Genomic DNA, 23,345 nt, shown 5'->3' with positions numbered 1-23,345 from the left:
GCTGTGCCCTGTACAGACTTAGACATCTTGAGTGACATTTTCCTGTAAAAGCATGATTGAAATTTCTTTAATACCTAGTTGCATACAGGACAATTAGTGTGCAGTGACAAGCACTGCCCCCAGAGCTGCAAACCGAATACTCAGGACATTGCTTTTTATTCTTACTCCAGCTGTCTAATTAATAGAAAAGGGTCTGTTGCCATGGATATGAACTTTCCTACTATCTCCATTACCAGCTTGGTGGATATGGGCATCCTGAGGCAATGTAGAAATTGCCTCATGTTTACTGATAACCAGTTAATTCTCAAACAAACTGATATGGTATGTGAGAGATGTATTTACACAATGTCACTGGAGACAAAACTCTCACATAAAAGTACTCCTAATGTCAATAAGGTTATCGGTAGTATACACGCTGTACCCATCATACATAATTCAAAGCAGACATACAGACCCACATATGCTGAGGCAATTAAATGTAACCTTCCTAAACTGCAAAGAACTCCTAGACAAAGTAAATGTAACCTTCCTAAACTGCAAAGAACTCCTAGACAAAGTACACATAACAAATACCATTAGCAGCCCTAAATGCACTCTTCCAAAACAACACCCACATCAACACACAGAGCCACATCTCATGGAGCCTCTACCTCTAAGCCCCTGATAAACAGCTATCTATGACTTCCTCCTTACTCAGCCTGGTGAGAGTGACATCTGTGTGTCTCATGATGGAGTCTCCAATGACCAGAATGTTGGATTATGAGGTGGCTTGGCTTATGGGCTTAGAGGTAGAGGCTTAGAGCCACATACTGCTTTGCCAGGGATGGTCTGCTCCTCTCCCCTCTTAGCTTTCAAATATTAGCCAAAGCATTGTCTTCCCCCATAGTGCCCTTCTTAGGCAATGCTAAACTGAAAGTACTTCTGAAATAGGAAATCAAAACCAAGAAAATCTAAAGGTATTACTTTTCAATGCTAGAAGTCTAAACAGAAACTTCTACTCCCTAGAAGCTCTCTTCAACCTATATACTGAGACATGGTCTAAAGCCATGGAGAGCACACCAACAGTGCAAGGTTAGAATGTCTTCCATACATTTAGACCAGCTACTACACATACAGGGACTAAGGTGCAGGTGTCTCTATTTACATCAAAAATAAATATACCTCAAGGCTGTTTAAACAGGACAAGGCACTTGAGCTGCTCCATGCTCAAATCACCATAGGCAAAATCCAATATCACTTCCTTGCCAGCTATAGGTCCCCGTCTATGACCCAGGAAACCCATACCATGTATTTAAACGTATTAGAAACACTAACCATCCAACCCGATACCATATTCATGGGTGACTTTAATTACCCCACTATTAATTGGGAATCCTATACAACACCACACATACAGGCACAGAGATTCCTAGATTTTGTAAACACAAACTCCCTGAACCAGACAGTGACTGCACCAGCAAGGGGTGAAGCATATTGGATCTGGTCCTCACTAATATGGGAGAGTGCTGCACACCACCTACTGCAATGTCTTTCCTGGTAAGGTCAGACAACAAAATGGTCTCCTTTGAAGTAAAAATAAAACCAGGTCCCCCAGCTAAACCTTACATATTTAGGAACTACTCTAAAGTTAACCTCCTGCTATTAAGTGATAACCTGGCAACATTTCAAGCCTCCATAAAACCTGAGTACAATGCTGCCTATGCAGAACTGTTCACAGAAACCTTGTACAAGCATGCTAATAGCTGAATAGAAGCAAATGTACAAACTAGGAAGAAGTACAGAATTAACTCAAAAATCAAGCCACCCTGGTGGAATCACAAAATCATTTGGCTGTATAACAGAAGGATGAACATCATGGCAAAAATTAGGAGGTGCAGCACCCAGCAGGATAAAAGCACTCTCATCAACCTAAACAAACAACTCTGAGGACAAATAAAGTCTACCAAAGCCAAATTTGAGATGAATTTGTCCTCCCAGGCCAAGGACAACCACAAGACATTCTTTAGCTATGTCTGTAACCTCAAAGGCATTACACAATCGTGTGCAGAGCTCGTTGTATATGGAGCCAGCTATACTGAGCCAGAAGATATAGCAAACCTACTGGCCAATAAATTCAGCTCCAACTTTACATCTCTCCCCCTCTCAACCCTCCCTCAGGAAATACAATCAAATATAACTTCCCCTGCTATCACTAGGGAATAGATCCTTAATGCTCTCTCTGAGGCCAAGAACACTGCATGAATGGGCCCAGACAATATCACAGGATGCCTTCTAAATAGCATGAAAAATGTGGCTTATCTGGGCCTCTGGAATTGCTGTTTAACTACAGTATCCAAACAGGCTTCATGCCTCAAGAATGGAAAACAACAACAATCATCCCTCTGCACAATGATGGGCCATCTACAGAGCCTGGAAACTACAGACTCATAAGTGTGTCTAGTCTTATATGTAAAACTATGGAAAGAATTATCATGGGAATGATCAATAGTGATATAGTAAACCTCCAGAAGCCAGACCCAACCCAGTTTGGTCTTGTCAAGAGCAGATCATGCCTACTGGTGGACTTCTTTGGGAAGGTCACCAAAACAATGGATGAGGGCAAATGGTTCACACTGCCTACCTTGACCTGGCCAAGGCATTTGACACAATACCCTACTCAGGCACTGCTGAAAAACTCAAGAGGTTAGGTGAAAATTCATATGCCACCCAGTGGATAGCTAACTGGCTTACAGACAGGACACAGGAAGTTAGAATTGGGGAGTCCACCTCTACAAAAAAGCCAGTCACAAGTGAAGTCCCTCAGGGATCAGTCTTTGGACTGCTCCTTTTTGGCATTTACTTCTATAAGGTCAAGGCCAATATCAGTGGTCTCTGGCTGACTAAATTTGCAGATGATTGCAAATTGGGAGCTGCCATTGAATCCCACACCGACACAAATGTTCTCCAGGAGGGGCTGACACAGACAGACTCAGAGCCACAGACTAAAACTAAATGCCAAGAAATGCATAATAGTATCCTTTGTGAAGTCATCCACCTCTGATAACTATCATATTGACAATACACCCCTTAGAGTTGACTCAGTAGTCAGGGACTTAGGGACACACATAAATAGTAATCTAGCCTTTGACCATCATGTGTCTACAGTAGTAAGGAAATCATTCTATGTTGCACAACTTATAAACAAAGGTATGGTATCTAAGTCCAAGGAAGTCATTGTTCCACTGTATCCAGCATTCATCAAACCTATCATTGAGTACAATGCCCACTTTGGTATGTACCTAGCCATGCATCTCTAGCAACTGGAACATCCACAGAGGTTCCTCACTAAAAGAATACAGGGCTTAAGTAAAATGTCCTGTGCAGACTGCATCAAGGATCTGTCACTGTACTCTGTCTCCTACAGGCATTTGAGGAGAGATCTATTCCAGACATACAGGGTATTGTCAGACCCCACTCTGATGGACCTCCTGCATATTCACAGCACCAGAATTACCTGTTGTGAAGACTTAAACCTTACATGTGATATAAATAGGACCTACTGGAGAGCCAGGTATGTATCCCACAGATTTACCTGTCTCTGGAACAGGCTCCTCATCCTTATGAAGCAGAGTTTCTCCCTAACCTAATTCAAGTGCAACCTGGACAATTGGATGGGGAACAGGAAATTCATCCCTGGTTTGGTGCCTATGTCTCTAATGGGCACAGGCAACTTGTAAATGGTTCATATCCCAGGCCCTAGCTTGTAAATGTTTCATCTCCTAAGCCCCGGCTTCAATCATCAAGGATATCAACACTTGTCAGAGATTTGGGATGCATGGCTAAGCTTAAAAAGGCCCTTGTGGTCATTAGCCTAGTAAACACCTATGAACCTATTTACAAGTGGTGGTGGTTTTCAGTCTGCATGTATTTTCTTTATATAATGATAACATACAGGTATACCCCTGTCTGAGTTTCCATACTTGGATTGCCAGTATATTCTCCTTTCCAAAATGGGAATGAGTTCATTCACACCTGTAGTATTGCCTTGTATAGTTCCCTCAGTGCTATATGCATGATAATTTATTTTTTTGAAGACTGTACCTCTTCCCAAACTCGGCTTCAACTATTCCATAGGCAGTCTTGTTTTAGAAAACTTGAGACATTTCTCTTGAGCTCCTCTAGTGAACTACCTCATACAAATTATTCTAGCTTTTAAAAGTCCTGCCAGGCACACGGGATCATCTGTTCCATTAAGGAACACTAAACAGCTTGATCCCATTTATTGTTTTGAATCTGGGTCACAGTGATCTTTCTCAATGTTTCAGCTCTACATCACCCTCCAACCCCTCATACTAGCAAAAAGCACTTCCAAATTATTCAGAATAATCTAGAGCAAACTGTCCTAAGTCCAATGAAGAGTTATAACATGCTAGACACTATAATGGAAAACAACCCCCTAGTTAACCAGCCCAACAGTTCTGCCCATCGTAAAGGTAAATACAACAGTAGTAAAAATGTTTCTTGGGAACACAAAATGAGATCCAACACTTAATGGTCCACATATACACCAGAGAAAAATCAGAAAAGATACGTTTGTTAAGGGTCTACTACACATGATAGAAATTTCATATGACTGAAATTCATTTGACTGAGACCAGAACATCAAAAGTTTAAAACACTGAAAACTCATTTGACTAAAACTCATAACACTGACACATTAAAGTAAAAGGTATTTGCCCTTTTCCTCACTGTACTGTGATTGGGGGGTGCAGTGGGCATAGCCCCCCACATAGTTTTTGTATATATTGTCTTCTGCAAAGAGTTATTCATTGCAGTTATAAGTATCCATCTGTATGTTTTAAAATGTATAATGTATGTGGGGGGGGGGTGCCCCTCCCTAATTATACTAACTCCAGGATCACACTGCAGTGGAGAAAAGGGCATAGACATTTTACTTTAATGTGTCAGTGTTATGAGTTTCAGTCAAATGAGTTTTCAGTGTTTTGAACTTTTGATGTTCTGGTCTCAGTCAAATGAATTTCAGTCAAATGAAATTTCGATCATGTGTAGTAGACCCATTTGTTAAACATCTTTCTGAAGTCAGTAATGTGCTTAACAAGCTTTCATTAATTACCCTTAAGTAACATTAAGATTATGTCTGGCAATATTGATTAACAGCAGATAGTGCCAGCCAGCAAAACAGCTTTAAAACCTGTTAGAAATTTCACTCTGCTACATTTATAAATAAAAAGTGTGGCAGAACAAAGTGTCTAACAACTTTTAAATCCATTCATTCATAAGAAGAACACTTCATTTCTGCCTGCTGTCTGTTTGGCTGTGCTAAGTCTTTTACCAGCTTTTAAAGGTTGCCATAATTTATGTCTGGACAAAACCGAAAATACTGAGAGGGACAGTAAAGGTTCTATATTATTATTTATTTCATGTCCTAAAGAAGAAGAGTTTGTACCATTGAACACTTTTCTAATACATTTTCTAATAAAGCATATTATTTAATGGGAAAAATAAAAACTCTTCTGCCTTGTTTCAATAACATAGCACACATGCCCACATACACATAGATAGACAAATATACACACACATGCACAAACATGTTCACACAAACTGCATATAGAACTAAGGGTAATTTAGGGGCTTGCCAGTTCACCTATCAGGATCAGGCAAACTCAAACCAGACCCAAGCAGTGAATGCCAACTGATTGTGTCTCACACACACACACACACACACACACACACACACACACACACACACACACACACACACACACACACACACACACACACAGACTGAACGTCTACTTACTGAGTCTTACCACATTGCTAGTCAACATCATTGAACAGTATCATTTCACCACTTGATGGCCAAGTAGAGATCATGAAGCACACAGCAGAGAAAGCAGATGGTTTTATGTATAATAACAATAATAATAATAATAATAACCATTTGTGAGCCAGGTAGGACAAACAATCCCTTTTTGACGGGTGACCCAGGAACAATTTCCAGTTAAGTGACTTGCTCAAGGTCTCACAACAGGCAAATGAGGGAATCAAACCCTGTACCAAAGGAGATTCTGCCAATATGAATGACTGCAATTAAGGATACAGACAATAGGCAGGCGGGGGTGGGAATATATTGGAGAAAACTGGCAAAGGAACCAAGGTACTGGGAACAAATAACTAGAGAGGGAAAAGTAATAGAATGGGAAGAGGTCAATAACTTATTTGGACTGCAGGCTAGAGAATGCCTTCCCTATTGAGGATCATGGATTGGTATCAGAGTATAGACAAAGAGAAAGAAACGGGGAGGTTTTAAACAAAATACCTGCACTGGTAGTGTTTTAGTAGAATCTAGAACAAAATTTGCCGTTATGAAAAGCACAATTATCAGAGGAGGTTAGGAAGGTTAGGGAAGAGAGGTTAGATAAGCAATTCACAAAGAAACAATGGGGGGGGGGTATATAAATGTCTCCCATATTTGCAACAAAATCTAGAAGATTTAGGATCTTTGCCAGGAAGTGTTTACATAAGTATTTTTATACCCCATGCAGACTTCAAAGAATTTTTCCTGTGGTAGACAGCAAATGTTGGAGGTGTGATGGGGAAGAAAGATGTAACTGGGAACATATTTTCTGGGAGTGTAATGAGTTGGTAGACTTTAAAGATTCCCTGCTCTGTCAGGGATGCTGGGTGAGCAAATTGGAGTAACTAGGGAAATTAATTTTTTGAGCTATAACACAGAATCAGAATTGCCTAGACATAGTAAGGCCTTGCTGAGTCGAATTATGATGGCTGCCAAAAAAAGCAATTACTAGAAAATGGAAATCAATGTCTAAACCAACTTTACTAGAAGTAGTAATGATAGTAACAGAGATAAAACAACTGTAATTGGGATCTTTAGAAAGGAGTAGGAGCAAATTACATAGGAAAAAATGGGAAATGTGAGAACAATACATGCAGAGAAAGAATGAGATTTAAAAGAAGGCAACATTTGAAAGAGCTAGCTATGTAATAGCTGACTAACAATGACGGAATATATTAAATGGGATGTGACGGCACAGTTTCGAATGTATGTTTGCAACTGAGATTGTGTCGCTATAGTTTATTTTCATTTCTATAAATGTTGCATGGCCTATGTCATACATAATAATTTAATAAAGATTTTTCTTGTTTAAAAAAAAAAACTCACAGCCTTGATCCTCTGTTCCAAATAGCAGACAATTACCATTTCCCCTTTTTCATTTTGGTACAGTCACAGGATTATAAGCTACAAGGAGTATGGGGTATACTTTCTAACATGGGGGCTGTAAAGGGATAGTGTACCCATTTAGTAGGACTTTCAATTTTTTTCGTTTAGTTTCTGTATTGGACAAGCTGTACTGTCATGCTGTAGCTTGAGTTTTTGCCATGCATATTATTACCCACTATTGTGATTAACAGTGAGCTAATTGTGTGTGTGTGTGTGTGTGTGTGTGTGTGTGTGTGTGTGTGTGCGTGTGTGCGTGTGTGTGTGTGTGTGTGTGTGTGTGTGCGTGTGTGTGTGTGTGCGTGTGTGTGTGTGTGTGTGTGTGTGTGTGTGTGTGTGTGTGTGTGTGTATGTGTGACTTTAATAAGTGCATTGGAATATATATTTTTTAACACCTTTATTGAATTATCACTTAAGATATAGGACAATATACATCTATTTAAAAGAAAACTGACCATGCTAACATGTTCATAGTTACAAACGTTATACATCACATATATAATTTTATTCAATTATCTTCAATCCAGCATTAAATAAATTGATCAGTTCCTGCCTTCTCTTAAACCTTACTCCTCCTGCAAAAGATTATGTGCATGTACCATTGCCATAATTCCCATTTTCCTATGTAATTTGCTCCTCCCCTTTCTAAAGATCCCAGTTCCAGTTATTTTGTCTCTTTTACAGTACAGTTGGTTTTTACTTTGATTTTCATTTTCTAGTAATTACTATTTTGTCAGCCACCAGAATTAAACTTAGTAAGGCCTTACTATGTCTAGACAATTCACATGCTGTATCCCAGCTCAGAAAACAAAGAATCTCCTTGTACTGGAATGTATTCAACTGTGGTAAGGTATTCTGTAGCTCACCCATCTGCTAATCTTTGGTATCTAGGAGGAAACGGAAGGCTATGGCAAAAATCTATGTGGATACAGAGTGGATATACAGTTTCCACACAGGAGGCATCTCGGCAAGAAAATGAACTGCAAGATCAAGGATTGTGTGTCAAGAAGATAACATCTATACTATTGTGCCACACACACTGTCTGAGACAAAATAATGGTTTTGTCCATCATTTCGTACACAATTACTTCCAGACTATTTGGACAGTAATAACGGAGGAATCAATTTGCATTCTGGCACAGTGCACAGAGTTTAATACTTAGTATTCATATGACCATGAAAATTGTATTGTAAATTAACATTTTATATAATCAACTCAAAAAATGTCTAGTTCTGGAATTAATCAAATATTTTGATTTAAAGCAATAAATATATGAATTATACCTTTTTTCATAGCCTTTTGCTATCACTAGGTAGAGATGTGTTACATTAAGAACCAGTGTATAAACTGATATATCTGAGTAACAAAGAAATGAGTGACAATCCAGTTACGGGCAGTGAAAAAAATAAAAGACTTGGTATTGCTGAAAGAATGCATATTTTTATAAGTGCCTTTCCAGTGGCAAAATAAACAAAAGAGGAAGGCAATCAAAACCACGGGCCACAGCTTGGAACTCACACATACTTCAGGCACATGATGTAAACAAAGGTTAAGAAAGCAAAACTGAATCATGGGATAATGAACCAACAAAGAATATATGGAAAGATAAACCACTGCTTTTGTTAATGGACTGTATCAAACAACATCTCTTTGTTTAGATTAAACAAGTTTCATCAAGTCAGATGTTTGATTAGGCTAACATTTCACTAAATGGTTTTGGGCTATTATACTTTGCCCAAGTGTAATGTTTGATTAGTGCAAAGCTTGAGCAGGGTAACAAGATCGGCTATGCTGATCAGACTACTGCACTGAAAGTGTGAACAGATCCATATGTTAGCATCTTAACCTTTTGAACTATTACGTGTCTAACTTCCCTAATGCATTAAAACTGAAAACATTTCTGAGTCTTAGCAGATATCTGTTTAACACTGGTTTATGTAATTGTCGTGAGTGCAGTAATATTATTATTATGGCTAAGTCAAGTCTTTATACTCTTCTGGGTACATGAGAATTTATGCTGTACTGAAGCAGTCTGCATTTGTGATTTACGTTTCACTGTAATATATACAAGCTACTATGTATATGCGACACTATCCAAATACATTTATTTTATTTTTCATTTAACATTTATAAAGTTAGGTAATGTACTGATCAAGGAAGGATCAATTTCTGATTTAGCCATGATGCAAGGTGCAATAATTATGCAAAATGGATGAGAAATTCACACATATATTTTACATATGTAACAAAAGAAATATTGCTAAAATTGCTATACAGAGTAGGCAAAGACTTAATATTAACTTAATATATATGAACATACACACACACACACACAAACACACATATGTATATAAAGACAAAGACTGTAAAATAATTGTACTTAAAGGAATTTTTACAAATTCACAATATGTCAGTTTGGAATTAAGGAGAAGAACACTGTTACATTATCACATTGTATGGATAGCTTGAATGTGCAAAATAAGTGTATAAGCCTGAGAACCACTGGCAAACTGTTCAGCCAGAATTTAAATTCTAAAGAATCATTGGTAAGTCCATAAATAGTAAGGCAAGGTATTCCAAGATCTAGCCATACCCAATATCTTGTCAATAATAAACATTTTCCTGCTGTTTTCACTTACAAAATGATTGTCCACTTAATTTAAACCAAAGCAGATATATTTAATAATTAATCCACTTTGAGTGTGTCTGTTATACACAGAACACAAGTAAGGTTTTAGAATTTATTCTGGCATTTCAGGGGTTGAGGGCTGGGGTTGGCATAATGGTTAAGGGTTTTTACCTTGCAAATACAAACAAGCTAGGCTTAAAATGTGCACTATGGTCATTATAGGCTTTACGTCAGCAATTTCTTTTGAAATATACGCAGAGTACCTCCCACATACTTGACAGCATTGCTGGAGTAACTACAAAATGAAGCATTAAATTTTCTCATTGGCCTAATGCAACTTTTATATAGAGGCAATGATACAGGCAGTGCCCTTTAGGATATTATGCTTAAGATACTTAACATTCTCCAAAAGCATAATCATTTGATGGAAGTTGCAAGTCTATTAGAACATTAACTACAAGAAACTCAAGTCCAGAGTGACTGACTTTGAATGAAAATATTGATGATGCAGGGATCACATGCATTACATTAAGTAAATAAAAAAGAATAAAAATGATTCCCAAATAGCAAAAAAAAAACAAAAAAAAAAACCCCAAAAGATACAAACAATGGAACTCAACAACCCCTTATATATATATATATATATATATATATATATATATATATATATATATATATATATATATATATATACACACACACACACACAGTATTTATTCAGCAAAGCTTTCTATTCAAACTCTTTTTCAGTGCTTTCGACAAACTATAACAGACTCAGTTACCTCTTAAATGTCACAGACAGCAAATACGAACCAATCAGTTTGCAGCCAATATTAATAAAACAATCAAACAATTACATGCAATGAAATAAATATAAAGATCTCTTCTTTAAAGCAGATTTAATGCTAGCAGTTTCATGTAGCCCTGGATGAGTAGCTGCATGAAAATAATTAATCCATTTATATTCAGTACATTCAGTATTTAATACAACATCACCTTCTCTATCATTATTATTGATAGTTTTAATAACTATAAAATAAAATGTTTGAGACTCCTGAATATCCATTATATGCTCTGCTAAGGCATTACTATTATGTTTTCTATGTATATCTGAAAGATGTTCTGATATACATTGCTTTAACATCCTATTATTCTTACCTACATAAAACCAGGTACAGCTTTTGCAGATGGCTAAATAAATAACATTCATAGTCTTTGGGACTCCACTGCAATTACCTGTACTGAAGATTTCCATAGTAAAAAAAATGGGGGGTGGAGAGTTTGTCTCTACTAAAAAGGATATATTCCAACCTCATCCTAAGGATGTGTGGAGAAAGGAAACACATTTTAATGGTAGCAGCACAAAAATCTACAAAGTATGTAATTCCAAAAGATCTGGGGTAGAACTCCAGGGAGCTTCCACTAACCTGCAGCACTAGTCTGAACCTAAGTCTGAGCTCTAAGCACAGTATGGTATCCATGCCTATGGAGGGGTTTAATGCTATGTAAATGTGGCAGGAGTAGTGAATATCACTAGGTCAGAACTAAGTAATGAGATTTTTAACTAAGCAGTGTAAAGGAATTTCATTGTCTAGTCTTGCTGTAGTCCAGTGACTTCTGCACCCATCACATCACTGTGGAAACCCCAAATTGTCTGCCTGTGAAGTGCTACCAGTATATGAAATGTTCGGCCACGCATGACAAGTAAACATAATTCTCAACTTCTTAGCACAAAAAATCTGGATAAAGCCTAAAATAATGGGGGAACAATGGCCCAAAATAGGTACAGATTTTAAATATTGCTATTATATAATTAGAAAGCTGCTAGAATTATAAGATTTGTATTTGCTTGTATTTTCTGAATGATATGAAGTCTGAAACTTAAATGTATGTCATTATTTAGTGACTTCAATCCTCAGAGATTTGCCAGAAAACAACATATTTTTTGAGGAATAGACCAAAAATGTGAGGCAAAAATCTGGACATTCCGGAAAAATCGGAATGGCTGAGATATACGCAAGTGAAACTTAATTGTGCTTAAAAATATGGTGGTAGGACACACTGTGTCGTTGTGCTACATGAGCATAGTTTAATTGTTTTATGTAAATGTGTTTGGAGTTGTCTCCAGTCTACAAACAGGATGGCTTAGACAAATACAGTGCAATCCATGTAAGCAGAATCTTGGGCCTACTTCACTCAAGTCACAGTGTGGCTCACCTTGTATGTTGAAAATGGAACTATGGGATTGTCACCATATAATATCTGCAGGACGATTGCTATTCAAGAGGTGGAGTTAACCTACTATAAAAGAACCCATTCACATTTGTGGGTCATACTGAACAGAAGTAGCGCTAGCTATTTTTGCTCCTGATGCTGTCTCTCTATCTGGCATTTCTCATCAACTTTACTTTGATGAGCAAAAGAAAACTTCTTTTCTCATTTTAAACTATAGAACACTGCTTTCTACATGTGTAGAAAGCAGATACTGCAGCTTATGTCACAGGCTTCAATTATGGAGAAAGTAAATAATGTTTTTATTACTGATGAAACATTTAAAAATAAATTATTACATAAAGAATGTATGTAATACATATTTTTTTATATTTTAAAAATTGGTACTCTGTCCCCTGGTGGTCTGAATCAGGAAATTAATTGGAATGCTTTACTTTAGTTTGTTTGTCTGATTGGATAATTATGTAATTGATTGCTTAGTTTTTTTTTTATATTTATATGATTGGTTTTAAGTGTTTGTTACTCCTGGAAGGCTTTTTAGCCAAGGAGCTAGACTGTTGTTTTGTACTTAATAAATGTGGGTCTCTTTTGCTGACCTTGTGGTTTATTCTATTTTATTTTATTTTTTTTAGGTTAGTACTACAGTTTATGTCACACGTGAAATGCTACAATGTTTCAGTTCTGACTGCAAATGGGATACTGACATTGATTTCTAAATGTTGGCATGCCCAGGGCAGCCTCCCAGTTTACCCTATCCTAGCTACACCTCTGACTTTGAGACTTTTCACTGGCATTCAATAGGTAAGCCTCTTGGTGTGGTATGCAAGATAATAATATATGATGCAGCATGCTCTGTGATGGTTGTTAGCCTATGTGGTTTGAGAAATCAGGAATCCATTTATCTGGAGTCTGGAATTACATAACTGCTTAGTATGGCAACCTACCCCAAAATAAATATTGTTTTGCGGTCTGTCCCAAAATCTAAAGAATGTTATTTTTTGTAAATCTGGATGAGACTTAGAAACATTCTGTTTGCCACTGACATCGGAGTTTGTCATTTCATATACATTTACCCCTTATGTCACATAGAGTATACACTGCCTCACCTCATCTTACTACCATCTAGTTTTTTTGCCTTGGATGCCTCAAGGCTTCCTACAGATTCTGTCCCACTAGTTTGCCTTGAACTGTGACTATCTCTGTTCTTCCTTTCATATGCAATTTGCCTGCTTTCTGAATTGCTGGCTATAAATATCATGCATATATGATATAAATATCATATATATGAGCTGTATCATGGAATTTAATAAGACGGATGAGGATGGGAGGCTGTGGAAATGACACATCAGTATCAGGACTAGACAGAATTCGGAACTCTGTTGTTTTGTATTAATTTAGCAGTTAGAATTTACAGAATTACTAGTGACAGTATTATATTTGTACTTTTGTTGTTAGGTAAATAAAAGACTCTGATGACACTGCACTATGAAAATTATACTTCTTTTCTCATCAGATTATCCAGACACTATAACTAAAAGCTAGACAATTGTCTCACCATTTAATATAATGCTTAGTAGAATAACACCCGAGAATGGTTTCAGCAGAGCTAAGAACTGACAGAAAACCTGTGGAGAATTTTGTAGTGCAGTGCTACAAAATGTAATCTGCCTGTAAAGACACCAAAATAATCATCTATTCTTTGTTTGCATGGCACAAGAGCTTGTTAGCAGGTTGCTTGTTATTTATTTATGTATGTATGTATGCATGTGTGTATTTATTTATGCATTTATTCCTATTTGTTCACTGTGTTAAGTGGGCTGGTGTTCTGATTAGAATCTCACTAATCAAGAATATGATATACAGAAAGAGCAAATACTAAACTGCAGTACATTATAGTAAGTTTCTGTGCAGGTGGGGTTAGACTAAGAAGGTGCAGTCAGAGTGCATTGAGAGAAGAACAAAGTAAGGTAAAATGCAAGCCAACATATGAATAAAATATAATGCAATTATTCATATAATACATGGACATATAGGCCTATATGCATGACATATGCACATATAATATGCCACATTATGAGACTGAGGAAAGCTTATTAAATATATTACATTATATTATATTATCTATTATATGAGGTGGTACATTAACTAACCATTGTCATGGCAGCAGTTGGAGGTGAATTCTATGAAGAGATGCTCTTTAAGTGCATCTTTGAAGCTTGTGATGGTTTCTAGATTTCTGATGTCAATAGAATGTTGATTTCAGGTATCAACTCCCACCCTAGGGAAGACTGTGTCCCCTGCAGCAGTTTGAAGTGGAAGGCATACCATAGCAGAAGCATAGCTTGTTCTACCTGTGTCACAAACCAGCCCCCCCCCAGTTGTTCAATTGAAGAGAAAAAGAAACAAAAAGTACTTCACTGCATTATTAAGCCAATCTCTACATTTTAGACATTGGCTTATTACAGTCAGCTCCAGACTCTCCCACCAGCTTGTAAAAAAAAAAAAAAAAAAAGACCAACATATTGCCAATCTGTACACTTCATTTTAGAGATGAGCTTATTACAGTTGGACCCCCCCCAGTTCTTCCATTCATATTGTATATTTAATAAACCAAGTGAGTAACAATAACTCTTATTTATTATCTCCTTCAAAATTCAAAGATCTTTAGTTAGAATAAAAGTATTTTGTGAAGTAACAAACTTTACAATTCCATTAAATATTTTACCACTGACATAATGCCCCTGGTCTACTTAAACTCTTCTGGTGGACACCCTCTTCCCTAAAACTAACAACATAGCCAGCTTTAGGTACCTGCAATATCAGCGGCAGGGGGACCCTTAATCATATCTGACTAAGTGGGACCCCATAAAAGCTGCAGTTGTTTAGTGAAAAATGAGGAGAAAAATGTATTATTTTTTGATTACACTCTTTAACTTGAACAGGACTGTGAAATGACCCTGTTAGGATTAAGCTGGTAATAAACATGAGCAAAGAAAGCACTAGAGAGAGAGGTCAGCAGCCCAGAGTGACTGATCTCAACGCACATCTTGGAGTTTAAGAAGAGCTGTTGTTTCTAATGTTCAGGGATGACTTCTCTTTCAGGGAGTTTTATACATACTGACAGAACAGATACTGTAACTTTAAATGTCTTTGCTGAAGAATTCTGCCCAGTGCCAAAATAATAGCATAATGAAGTCTCAAAATGAGGAAGACATTTTAAATATTAATTTAATTCACTTACAAAGTTACTAGAATAACACATTTTTCATCAACAAACATTTTTTAGACAGTAAGTATAAAACTCTGATGACTGGATTTATTGGCACAGAGCAAAATTATGAGGCAAAATCAGGGAATATCTGTAAAATCAGGGATAGTGATAGGTATTAATTTACTCCTCAGTGAGGTAAATAAAAATGACTTATCCCTGCTGCTGTTTGATGATTGCTAAACAGCAGTCACTGATCTTGTGTAGCAGTACTAGTGTTGTACAATGTATTGGTATTTGCTGAAATAAGTACAAAATTAGCATTAGTGTGTGTGTGCGCGCGTGTGTGTGTGTGTGTGTGTGTGTGTGTGTGTGTGTGTGTGCGCATGTGTGTGCGTGTGCGTGCGTGCGTGTGTGTGTGTGTGTGTGTGTGTGTGTGTGTGTGTGTGTGTGTGTGTGTGTGTGTGTGTGTGTGTGTGTGTGTGTGTGTGTGTGTGTGTAAGTAAAAAATATCACTGATTTTTTTATCAGTGCGCACATCCAATAATGCCAGGACACACACCTTTATTGTAGGTAACAAGTGATTATATTTCAAAAGTAATGCATAAAATAACATTCAGACACTTAGATCTTCTGGGAATCTGGTGGTCCCCCCACTCCCCAGACTGTATAAATGGATACAGGGTAAATGGATACGGGGGGCTCCCTTAATCATCCTTGACTGTGCGGGGGCCCCAGAAAAGCTGTTTTTGCCTGAGGAAAAATTAGGAGAAAAAAATGCTTTCATTTCTGATTGCACTCCTTAACCTGCATGGGGCTGTGATATGACCATGTTAGGGTAAAACTGGTAATGGCCTCTGCCCTCAACTGCACACACACACCAAACCATCCCTGCTCAGATGTTCGTGTACAGAAATTATTTACTGCAGGTTATGTGGGGTGCTGGGGATTGTGTAGTCATTGTTTCCTTTACTTTTCTAACAGACCTCAGAGGTGTACAAAGAAAGTTATTTTAGCTGCTGTAGAGGCAGTCTACCACCTGGGAGCAGCAAAGTAGATACATTATTGCAATCATTATTTATTATTTTTTTTTTTGCACTTTCCTCACAATCAAACTTCAGGCACATATATAGCGCTGGTTGCCATTAGAGGTTAAGATTGAGGAATGAGTAGGCATGCTATTTCATTCCAATCTAACACCAGAGGGATGCATAGGCAGTGACTATCTTTTGGGGGTGATTAGGGAGGCAGGCATTATTCCCAGACAGGATATGTATATCCTCACAACAATTGCCTTGTTAATTTATTCTGAGCTACTATTTTGTCAGCTTTGAAATGTAAGTCTTGGGTACAACTTATGTCTTCACTGAAAGAAAAAAAATTATTTTTCTTACTCACGATTTTTGTTTAGGCCACTTTTGGAGTAAAAGGTTGGAAAATGCTATAAAATGCATCCCAGAGCATCTACAACCCCTATGGCTTATGGAGGCACAGGCTTAATTGAGTTATTTCCTAAATGGTTATTACTTTGCTGTCTTGGTCAAGAAAGTATATTGAAAAGATGCGAGGAAAACTAAAGCTGAACAGCAACGCTGAATTTCTTTCGTTAATCATAATTTCTGTTCAAGCCATTATTGGATGAAAAGATTGTGTAAGAAAAAAAACTTTAAAATGCACTTCAGAGCATATATAAAGTTATTGCTTCTTGAAAAAGCTAAAGAAAATAGACAAAATGTGAGAAATGAGGGAAAATGAGAAGCCCAACATCGGGAGAAACAGAGGGGAGCTCTGGAGGATGTGTGCATGTTTTTTTTTTTTGGGGGGGGGGCTGAAACAGCAAGCAGTGCCTAGGGCTCCATTTCACCTTAGTCCAGCTCTGTACATAGAGGAGTTGTAATGTATCATTGTTTCACCTAAATGCCAGTAATTGTGACTGTCCCTTTGTGAGATGGGTCAACATAGTGTGGTATGTAGGCCTGTTGCAATGCAAGATCATTGCAGCTACAGGTCAGTCTGTGTGTACTAATCCTAAAAGCCTGCAGCATGAACTAAAAGGATGGATAGAAGGGGTGGCAGTGACAGGGTGTTACGTGGAGTGGAAGTACCCAGGTGGCCCCCAACTTGACATTTGCTGGGGGCCCCCAAATTGCTAACATCAGCCCTGGCTGCAGTGCTCAAATTTCACTGCAAATGCAATACTGGCTTTTAAAAGCAGGTATTGCACTAAAGAGAGATTGGAATAGGTGATCACACCCACCCAACCCTTTGCCTCTTGTGGCAATTGCCACTCTCACTATGCCCATTGCCCCTGGGGCAATTGCCATTCTCACCCTGCCCTAACTATGCTTCTGTAAAACAGACAGAGAGAGAGAAATTGTTGTCCTGTGTACTTCTGAATTTGTAAGGGTTGTTTCGTAAAGATAGTTCCCTCTTACAGGGGGGCAGTGGCTGTGTTTAGATCTTTATAAATTGAGTACATAGAAGAAAAGTGACTGTGAGGCAATGAAAGTCAGTTTTAGTTTTTTACTAAATTTAAATGGTGCATCTGGGGGTATGTTAATAAAATGAATATGCAGATTTTATTCTCAATAGCTACATTCTGTGAGCATTTTATACTGAATGCATAGAGAGAAAAAGAAGGAAATATTCCAGTTTGAGTATTAAAATATTTTTGCCAATGGTACTCCAAGCAGTGGGAGCGAAGATTTGACTGAAATTGTTACATAGTCCTAATTGAAGCAGGCCGTTATTATTTTATTAGTTTTTTTAACTTTATTAGTTACAAAATCTGTATGTGTGGCAAATGACATGGTAAGGACAAGCATAAGGACTATGTACCTCTGTTCAGGGGTATCATGCTCACATTAAGATCTGTTAAGTGAAAAGGCAGGATAGATGGCACCTTCTTAGTTGAGGCAAAGAAAATTACATTATTTTTCTTAGGGTTAATTAGTAGCTGGTTAGATGTTGAACATGTACATAATTGACAGAAGTTGTCCTGCGACTTGACCTAGTGCTCAGAGCGGCTTGTACTGATTTGCAAAAGCATTATATCATCTACATACATTATTGCATACATTATTACAATTTTAATGTTTGCATCCATAACAGACTTCTATTCTCATGTATGCTTGCTACCATGTGGAAGTTACAGTAAATGCTGTCTAATGCATTTTATCATACTAATGTAGTTCAGGTTTCACACATGACTGGCAAATAGGTTGCTCCACTATATGTGAATACATGACTTGAAAGGTGTGCATTATTTGAAATGAAGATCAACATCCTATTACTGTTGTTTCAGTGATATGTGCATAAAAGTAATTTAGAACACTAATATTATTATTATTATTATTATTATTATTATTATTATTTTTATTATTATTTGAGTCAGGTATCATGCTTTAAAAACATGGCATGAAAATGCATAAGGATCATTGGATAAATGTCAATATATATATATAAGTTAATCAGAAATTAATTGCATTAACTATACTGGCTGCATGTATTTTCTCTTATTTAATTATACTTTAAATACTATCCTGTAAGCAAACATGCATTCATCAATTCAACCTTTGCACAGTGTACCCCTTCAAACACATCATGTATTGTGAAAGAAACTTAGAGTACCTGATAGAGCTCGACACAAGTACAGGGAGGACATGCAGACTCCACAGAAAAGGCACCCCAGCTGAGAACTGAACTACTGAATGAAGTGCTGCGAGGAGCAATGGCAGCTGCTATGCCACTCTGCCTATAAACATTCATGATGCATCCAAGGGTTTTTGACTTAATTTGTGCCAATGATGGCACCGAAGAAACAAAACAATATTAGATGTCTGCCTAAATTACATGTAGAGATGGTCAGACAAAAGATTCACATTCTATATCAAAACAACACAACCAGCTCTGTTATGATTTTCAACAGATATTTAGAAAGCTAAATAATCACCGGTCATGTTGGTATACAGAAAATATGCTTGACTCTAAAATCATATCTAAAACACATCTGTCTTTTTATTTTACATGCCAAAAAGAAATGAAAATGTTATGTTTTCTTTACTCATTGGGGAAGTAGATGACAACATTCAAAGAAAGCAGCTGGCCTTGTCCCAGATACAAACATTCCTCTGATTTGCTACGGCAGGAACAAGCATACAAATACTTTTATTTTTTTAACTGTACAACTTCTTCTACCACAAAATGGCATCCATCGGTAGGTGTGGTAGAGTATACTACGCAGCCCACCCTAAGAGAAAAGAAAGTAAGTGGTCTGCATCCTTTAAAAATGTTCTTGTTTAAATTATCACTCAACACTTGGCAGAAGTACCCTTTGATCCAGCAAAACCACTGATGAGAGCAAGCAGACTCCAAAAATGACCACTAAAAGAGCAGTATGCAGTAAAATTCACTTTCTTTGCTTTTGAATCTCTTGATGATAGAGTAACATCTTATTTATTGATTCCCCACACACAGTGCCAGTATTGAAGACTGCAATACTAAATGGGGAAAGCATTGTTTTGATTTATGTTTCCTGCATTCCGGAATTAAGGTCTGAAAATGTATGCTACAATTTCACAAAACAGTTAAGATTATATTCAGTGCTAGAGATTTATGTCAGTGTTTCATTATAAACTACATTACCACCACTGATGCCAGACGTTATAAAACGGATGATTCAATACAAGTTTGAACATTTAAAATTAAGTACACTTTTATAATTTTTTATGGCAATTCTCAATAGAAATGTGTCTACTGGAATGAATTTTGCATGTGAGATGTATGTGAAAGCATTACCTTACTGTGTGGGTTTCCTTTTGTAACTTCTTCACCATCTCTGACTTGCACTGATGGAGAGAGACAATGCCGCTCCAGTCTCATCCTGTCAATATTTGTCCTTATACAAGGACTTGTAACCCATGAGAAATACTTGATAAAAATTCAGCATACCTGAGAAAAACAGCATACGTTGATCCAATTATAACTCTATTAGTACCATTTTAAATACTACCAAAAGATCCCTAGCTGCTAACTTCATCAGCTATATAGAAGTCAGTTGGCTTAATTCTGATGCATACTGTTACATGCACTGAGAACAGTTATTATATACCGCTTCCTTTACCAAGGTATAGTTATCATGTATCATAGAGTTCAAGGAATTAATCAGGGCTCCAGCACCTCAGGAAGAAGAGGAAATATGTGGAGATGAAGAATAGCAGCTTCTCAAAACAGCATGTGTGAGGACTATAGAGTAAATACTGGGACACGCCAGGTATAGAAACAAGGTACATAAGGGAAGTTGGTAGGAAGTCATCAAAAGAAAGAAGAAATGCAGAAAAAAATGGGAGATAGAAAAGATGGACCAGGCTAAGAAGGAATACTGGTTGGCTAACAAAGATGAATAAGAGGAGTTGCAATAACAAAGAAAAGGCTTCGGAGGCACCCTACAAGCTTCTGGATAGTGACTTGATAGACTGCACAAAGAAACTCTCTCAGGTTGCAAGACAAAGACAGAAAGATAAAGAAAATAGACAGACACCCTTCATAAGAGATGCCAGTAAAACTTGTTCTCCAGACCTTAGGAAATCAAAGACAGGCAGACGGAGTACTTCCAGCAGCTTGTGAATGCAGAAAATCTCACAGAAGCCATACTGCCCCAGACGTAGTCTATGATAAAAGAAGAGGAAGAGCCCACCATAACAGAAGTAAGAACAGCACTAAGGAAAATGAAGTCAGGGAAAGCAGCAGGCTCAGATTAGGTCACAACAGATATGATCAAGATGTTGAGTGAGACAGAGGAGAAAAGGTTCCTGAGGATACTCATAGCAGTATGGAGAGAGAGGAGTATCCTAGATGATTGGAGAATAAGTATAGTAGTGCCAATGTACAAGAACAAAGGTGACATCCACAACTGTGGGCAGTACAGAGGTATCAGATTCATGTCTCATGGCATGACTGTTCTGTAGAGGGTGAGGTGATTAATAAATGAATATGCAGAGTAGTACAAAGTAAGATGGGTGATGAGCAGTTTGGATTTAGAGCAGGATGCATCACAAACGACCCAGTGTTTACAGTGTGACAGATAGTCGAGAAGAAGCTAGAAAATTATACATTTTATTTATCTATCCTTTGTTGACTGGGTTAGTCCTAGAATGCTAGTAGCCTCTTTCCATGGGAGACCCAAGGTGGTATTTGTAATACATGGGGAAGTTTGGCCAGAGAGAGTCCAACTATGCATTTATAGACTTTGAAAAAGCATACAACAAAGTCCCAAGAAAGCTGATTTATGCAGTAAGTTCCAGAAACTGATAGAAGTAGTACAGGCTATGTACAAGGACCCAATGAGTCAAATATGAACAGTGGTTGGTCTCACAGAGGGAATGGGTGTTTATCAGGTTTCATCTCTGAACCAACTGCTGTTCCTACTGTGATGGACTACAGTGGCAAACAGGTAGGATGGGACAGATCAACAAAGTTGCTTATGCAGACAATGTGGCATTACAGGCAGACTCTGAGCAAGAACTTCAGCAGAGGATAGGGGAATGGAATGCAAAACTGAAGGCACATGGGATGAAATGCAGTACAGATAAGACACTTGTAATGGCAGCAAATGGGGGAATCAGCAGAAGCTGAGAAATGAGATATAAGGAAAAATAGTAGAACAGGTTAGCAGCTTCATGTATGTGGGAGGCATGGTTGAGGAGAAGGGAAGCATGATTTAGGAGGTAAGTGCTAGAATCAGAAGGGTCGCAGTCAACTGGCACGGTGTGTTGGGGTAATATATGACAAAAGAATGACAAATAAGCTGAAAAGTAAGGTGTACAAAACAGTGGTGTAACCAGTACCATTGTATGGTACAGAAACCTAGCTAGTAAAGGTAGAACAGCTGAGGTAGCTAGAAGTGATGGAGATGAAGTCCCATAGACAGGTGGTAGGATGCACACTGTGGGACAGACAAAGAAATGAAGACAGAGCAGAAGCCAGAGTAGTTCCAATTGCAGAGAATGTAAAAGAGAACAGATTAATGTAGTTCAGACATGTACAGAAAAGCAGAAGATAATCTGGTAAAGAAGATTAGGGACAGGCAGTAGGAAGGCAAGAGGAAACAATGGTGTCCAGCAAAGAGGTGGATAGATTGTGTGAGAGAAAACCTGCAACAGTCAGGCATGGCTGTTGAAGAAGGAGGGCGAGTGACACTGAACCGAGAGACATGGCAACAATTGACATCACACCCCCACCCAATGTACAAAATGGGGAAAAGGGGGGTTGAAAACGATGATGGTGTTTAAGAGTACGCACTGAAGAAAAATCCCAAAAGTATTTATAAAAATAACAGGAATCCCAAAGGAGGTAGATTAGGAAAGAATTCTGAATGCAGTCAACTCATTCATTGTTTCATTTTCAGGATCAAAAATCACTGAAGAATCATTCCACAAGCCCTTAAGCTTTGTTGGAAATACAAAATATAACCCACATTTTCTATAAGGACTTTTTCAGTGTTGTGAACATTCTTTTAATTCTCACTATTAGAAGTGGAAGGCCTGAGTAAATAACTATTTCAGATCCAACAGCCTTAGAGGTTTTATAAGTACATGCCCTGTCTCACAAATTTTAAAAGAACTTTATTGTTATGGGACACAACGCAGATCTGGTTATATTACATGATGCAGGTTCATGAAAACTGTCCAAAGCTATAGTCTGCTCTCAGTTACACCAATAAGTGCCTCACTAAAATGTTATTGTAAACCAAATACTTAATCCCATGATTCAAGAGTACTAAGAATCTGTACATTTTTTATCCTGGCCCATATGTCATAGTTTTGCAGTTTGTTTTATTAATTAAACTTGATTTTCTTTTTGTAAGTTAAAAATCTGCTCTGAAGTTGTGTTGTTGAAATTGCTTTGATGCAGTTTTACCATCCACTGTTTGTAATTCTGAAGCTGTGTCATCAGTTTTGAGCTGTCTGTTTTAAGTTATTAAACTTTTGAACAGATATTTATTGTCCTGATTTTATCACATATACTTTATACCTTA

Source organism: Protopterus annectens, chromosome 4.part0, assembly GCF_019279795.1.
Source record: "Protopterus annectens isolate FY-2018-M chromosome 4.part0, PAN1.0, whole genome shotgun sequence".
NCBI classification, from domain to species: domain Eukaryota; kingdom Metazoa; phylum Chordata; order Ceratodontiformes; family Protopteridae; genus Protopterus; species Protopterus annectens.
Note: the sequence above shows the minus strand (reverse complement) of the source record.